Genomic DNA, 6559 nt, shown 5'->3' with positions numbered 1-6559 from the left:
CAGATGGCATCTGCCCACGCATTCCCATTGTGTGAAGCCCACAGAGAACCTCTCCATTCTTCTGGGATCCTGCTCATGGTTGAATTGCTAGCATTCAATTAAGACTTGAAATTATGGCTTTGGGCAGTTTAACCTCTTTTAACACACAGTAATGGTAGTTACTCTGGACATTTAGGAATTTCTTGAGGTGTTCCCAATATATTTCATTAAGATCTGAAAGGATAGAATCAGTCAATGAGATAAAGGCAATTGTTTTCTTTTCCCTGCTTCAGAATTGTTTTTTTACAAAGAAAAAATATTCTTTTTGTGAATAAAGCCATTTGTATACACATAAGAATTCCTAACAAAACGTGAAGTGATGTCTCAGTTGCAAAATGCAGTCTGACAATATAAGAATTCATATTAGGTATAGAGGTTAAATATAAGTGAATTAATAGCCAAGGTTATAGCTTCTCCTTTTTTTCTCTCCCTTTAGCTCAGTGACATAGATTTTACATGTCTGATTTATGAAGTAAATGTTTTTTTCTTAGGAAGAGCTGCAATGATGAATAATGTGGAAAAGAGCAGACTGGTTATATACAGCCTTCTCTGCCCCTTTCTAAGGATTGTTCCAAATAGTATGCTCAAAGAGAACATAAGCTGCAGTTATAGATAAGCCAGTGAATGGGCACAGGGATTTTCTTCTGAATTACAGGAAAATGCAGTATGCCATTCAGGTACTCCCCGGTTCAACATATGCTCCATGATATTTGCAGCATGTAGGTGATTTAAACTACTCAAATGAAACACTCCAAGGTAATGTTTATATATTTATGGATTGAAGCAACACTAGTTACAGAGGGGAAAAGCCAGACGAATCCTTGGAAGTCTCAAATTAATTGTAAGTAGTCAATCTCAGGCTCCGGGTTACAGAAAAATTGGGCTTAGAAGGTAGGATCAAGGCACAACCTTGATGATTATCAATGGAGTGTTGGAATTCCCAGGAAGGACTCCTTGTATGCAGATAAAGAAATGAAAGACTCTTGGAAAACTCAGTATCAGGAGGAACACTCAGTTAACATGACAGATAAGAAAGCAACTAAAAATAGGGGAGTTAGTAAGAAAGATACAGGAATTAGGAAAAGCACCTGAGGAAAAGGACAACAGACATTATGGACCCAATAAACACAGGCCTCTAGGCCACTTACTGAGAAAGACTAATGGTTTTTGAAGGTTGACTTAGGGAAGTGACAACCCTAATCTATACTGAGGCATGATGAGGGAAAACAATAATATCCAACACTTATTAAGAGCTTACTATGTGCCAGACACTTTCCTAAGTGCTAGGTATGTAACCAACAACTTTTCAAGGAATAGATATCCAATCCATTAGTAGTTTAAAATGGCATCTGTACAAGTGTTCTATACATATGCATTCTCTCCGGGCATTCTCAATCTAGCAAGCCACATAACGCCCTGGGTCCCATGCAACAAATCACCATGGCACATGTGTATCTATCTATGTAACAAATCTGCACATTCAGCACATGTATCCCAGAACTTAAAAGTAAAATAAAACAAAGTAAAATAAATTACAGATTCCTAAGACTTTCCCACAGAGGTCTTGGGCTACAGGGCCTTTTCTTTTCATAAGCCATCTAGATAATTCTTATGCTCAGGACATTTTGGAAAACACTGACGTAAGAAAAATAAAAGACTTCCAAGAATTTTTACTTTATAGATCATACTGCCACATTCAAAAGTAAGCAGAGGGAATATATATATGTATATATATATATATATATATTAGACAGTATACACTCAATACCTATTTTTGAATGACTGCATGAAAACTTTGGATTATAGAATATTATTAAATAAATATAGCCTAAAGTTCCAGAGTAGCTTGACAGTAGATAAAAGAAAATTTCAAGTAAAAGTAGTGCCTAATTTGTCTTAATTAGAATTCTTAGGAGTAAATAACTTACAATTAGTACATTGCATGTTACTAAATGATTCATGACTTACTACACAATGGATTTTGTCAAAGTGTGTGGACCAAGGATGGACTCTGTGACCATGATACTGTCTGGTGTATTTCTTTCATTGGACTGTAAACATTTGAAAGAGAATATTGCATTCTAATGGGATGCCCTATTAAACCATGCAGGCAAAACTCAACAGCCTCCTTCTCTGTCAGTTCCAAATTATGCAGAATTCTGACCTCAACTAGGAGAATTCTATGAGTCAAAAGACTCCCAAAGAGGACATTCTTTTTTGGAAATTCCTACCATAGCCAGTGTCTTATTCAAGAAAGATATTTGAGTTTTCTGAGAAAATCACCAGCCCATCTTTGTATTACAGCAGAAAATAGGCTACAAAGGTGGTTGAAATTACTTCTTTTTTTGTAAAAGCCATAATTTGTGAAAATCAAATGATTTCCGAGGTAAAAATGCTATCTGTAGTAAGGCTGGCTTTCAAAAAGTCCCCACACAAAGGAAAATGTGAGGGTCTGGTTACAGAGCTGCCAAGCCCTTTCTGGGCACCAGAAACCAGTTCATGATAGAAACGCAGAAGTGAAGCAGTGTGGTCAACTCCTTCATCACAACAAAAGGTTTGGTCTTAAGCCCAGTTTCTAAATTATGAGTCCAAAAATCAAGCTGAATATTTATAAAACTTTGAATTTTTAACACATAAATTAGAGGCATCATAAGCATCATTTGCTATGAACGGATTATGAATATGTAGTTGTCACTTAAGCAAAGTTGTGATTTGATTAATCTTAACAAATAAAATACCACGAATTGTTTTTTGCTTTTTGTTCTTTTTAGACGGGGTCTCTCTCTGTTTCTCAGGCTGGAGTGCAGTGGTACGATCATGGCTAAGTCCAGCCTTGACCTCCCAGGCTCAAGCAGTTCTCCCACCTCAGCCCAGCAAGCAGCGGCAACTACAGGCACACGCCACCACACCTGACTCATTTTTGTATTTTTTGTAGATATGGTGTTTCACAATGTTGCCTAGTCTGGTTTCAAACTTCTGGGCTCAAGTAGTTCTCTTACTTCAGCCTCAGAAAATGCTGGAATTATAGACAATGAGCCACTGCTCCTGACCAAGTAAACAAAAACTTTATATCTTGGTAAAAAAAATGCTTCCATGAAATGAAAGAGTGAATGGTGGGAAAATGGAAGGGATTCTCAACTTCAACACCACTAACATTTTGGGTACGGCAATTCTTTCTTGGAGGTAGCAGGCTCTGTCTTGTTCATTGCAGGATGTTGAGTAGCGTCTCTCACCTCTACCTGCTAGATGCCGACAGTGCTCCCCACCCAGTTGTGTCTATCAAAAACGTCTTCAGACACTGTCACAAGTCCCATGGTGGGGTGTAGAGGGGAGGCTCACCTCTGGTTGAGAAATAGCACTCTAGTATGAGCATCAGTCACAGGAATGCAATTCCATTTTACCAAACCTATTTTACTGGTTTGTCAAGGAAATGGTCCAAAGGTGTTAGTGATCATTGTTAGTACAACACTGTCTTTTTTGGCTGTGGGAAAGTTTCCATTTTTTTTCTTACCCTGACATTTCTAAAGTTCCATAAAATACAAAGCAGGCCTGCTCACTGTAATGTTAACATGAACAGATGGATTAGGGGAAAGGCGGAATCACTTCTTCCAATGTCCAGGCCTATTCTTCCAATCAATAGTACAAGGATATTTTCATTGGGACGTGGCTTCCCTCCTTTGGACAAATTTGTTTGCCTCATAATACTTAGGGCCAAGGAAGCATAAGCCCCAGTGTCTCTCACGGCTTGGTTAAAACATCCTGGGTTTATTTATAACGTTTTCTATTCTCCTTCCACCTTATATTGTCTTACATATTGCAATATGTAAGATGTAGCAATCGTTTTCTTCTGCTTTCACACTGCAATGGAAATTGCTATGATAAGGAATCCCATGTCCTTGAATAGCCCTTTGTTTCATGCAAGTGAAGTCTGAATTTTGCTTTCAGGAGAAGTGAGCCTAGGAAATTAGCTCATTAAACATGTAAAGATCTTGGGTCAAAATAAAAATCAGATAAGACTCAGGACCTAAAATGATATAAAAATACCACTTTCCGTAATAATACTACAATATAAGAAATAGTTTCAAAATGAATGTAAGTACATCTGTTGGAGACATTAGCCTCATAGAGATAGATTGCCCCAAATTTGTATTATTTTTCAAAAAAGAAAACCCATTTGCAATGATAATACCTATATTCTCAGGGTAAAAAAGGTGTGTATATGTTAATGTAGATATTTACGCTAAATACCACTAGGAAGTGCATTGTTTAGATTTCCTAAATGTTTTTTGCTTTAAAAACAAAGTTCAGAAAATTTACTTTCAGAGTTGACATCTGATCAAACTTGATTTATAAGTTTGTCTTCCCCTAGATGGCTATGTGAAATCAGAGCATTAATTTACTATTTCTCCTCTTTCTGCAGAAATAAGCTTGCATTCTTGATCAGCACCTGTTCTCATATGTTGTCTCTCTCTCTCTTTCTGTTTCCCGCTCGCTCTCCAACTCCTCCTTCCTGCATCCTGCTCCTGTTGAGTGGGTAGAAGAGAGTTAGGTTCATTGACTTGAATGTGATGAAAGTTTACAAGGTTAGAGACAGAGGCACATTTTTAAAGGACTGAATTACTTAAAATTAAGTACATGCAGTAAGGCACTATGAAAGAGCAGGGTCTAAGAATCTCAAGAACTTTTTTTTTTTTTTCCCAAGAAATGTGCAATCGTTAGTGTAGAGCACTACTTAATATTCACTTCAATCAGTGTCCCATCTCTAACGATTGCTTCTCTGAGTGGCATCCACCCAAGGCTCCAGTGATAAATATTTAATAAAGGAAACTCCCTCTACTTTTTTTTTTATTTCTCCCATAAGCATTAAATTAATTACTTCATTTTAACAAGCAAAGCTGCTCTCTCAAATGCCACCTCAACATTTCACATTCTTGAAAACTGTCTCTGTACCAGGCTGATTTACAGAGAAACATTATGAAAAATTAAAAATTTGGGGATGGATTTTCGGTAGGAATAAAGCATAAAAAGATACTTAACCCACAAAATGGCAGCATTCTGATATGCTTCTCTCCTTTGGATGCGGTAAGCATTGCCCCATATTTGGTCATTTCAATGGGATGGCAAAAAATTTTGCTTACTGCTAAGGAGAAAATAAAGACATTTTACTTGCTCTGCGGAGGGTTTGATTTCCCAGAGACTTTTTTTTTCCCTCCTTTCATTCTTTTTCTTTTTTGGGTATAATTCTCTGTGCACTGAAGACATTCTGTTCTGGTGAGCTCTGCACTTCTTATTCATGGCAATTACGTTCACATCTTTGATCTTGGATGAGATCTCTTGTGCATATTTTGTTCTATTTATGTCTTTGATCTGGTTTCTTGTGATTTTCTTAAGGTTGTGTTTTTATTCGAAAGACGTTCAGCCTAAAATATTTGAAAAGGAAAAAAAGGTGACATTTAGTTTATCCATATGACATTGTCTTTTTAAGCATATGGATAAATTAGACTGTCTTTATACTCCTCGGTTCCTTCTTCCAGTATACTCAGAATTTGTTTTTAGCTGTCATAACAGTGGAAAATTCAACAATCAGATGGATTACAGCTTGGTTGATCAAATTCAGCACAATGATTTTTAAATCGCGTTATTCCATTTATCTTAAAGGAATCAAATCGGTTTTCCAATGAACTGGATAGTGATATAGCTATAAAACAGGAAGGGAATAAGTTGATAGAGCTCCTGCTTATGGATGGTTAAGTCTTCTAATTTTTTGTTATTCCTATTATCAATTTCATTTAGTATACATTTTTTTGTTTGTCTAACATATCATTTATACTCGGGTTTTAAGAATTCACCTTAAAAGTGACATATATTACTAAGGGGATATTAAATAATAAGATAACAGCTAGCGGTCGCTGTCGTGATGGCAAAATGCTCTGAAGAAGGGGGCTGCATGGGACCTAGGAATGTACATGACAAAAATTGGTCACCATGGCAACGTTTGAGCAGTGGGAGACAGGGAGCTGAACTGAGCAACACAGAACCACAGTGGCCTGATTGAAAAGAACTGCCTATAATTTAGTTTGACTGATTTCTTATGTAATATGGTTTTTGTACTATGCAAATGACAATAGAGATGTGAGAATCCAAAACAGTCTATAAATCCAGACTGCAATCACTAACATACATTTTTTCTGAAGGTGCAATTAGGAATTCCAGTTTGTAGCAAGCTAGAGGGTTCTCTGTTCTAATGATATTAGACTGTGAGCATTATTACAGGTGTTTCTGCATAAAGCCATGACTATAAACAAGATTTTTATATTTTAGAGGCCTATTTAGGCAACCACCACTTATCATTTTGAAATACCAAGAAAACAAAAATTAGAAGGCCTAGAAAGGTGGTAAAACTATAAGAAATTGGAAGTTGAACAGTTCCATGGTAAGCATCATCACAGAGAATGTAATTCAATAAAGTTCTTTTCTTTTCTTTCTTGCTTTTTTTTTTTGTTGTTGTTGTTTGCTTTTT

Source organism: Sapajus apella, unplaced genomic scaffold (assembly GCF_009761245.1).
Source record: "Sapajus apella isolate SASKATOON/1434 unplaced genomic scaffold, GSC_monkey_1.0 scaffold10, whole genome shotgun sequence".
Lineage (NCBI taxonomy): Eukaryota > Metazoa > Chordata > Mammalia > Primates > Cebidae > Sapajus > Sapajus apella.
This window is presented reverse-complemented; position numbering follows the sequence as displayed.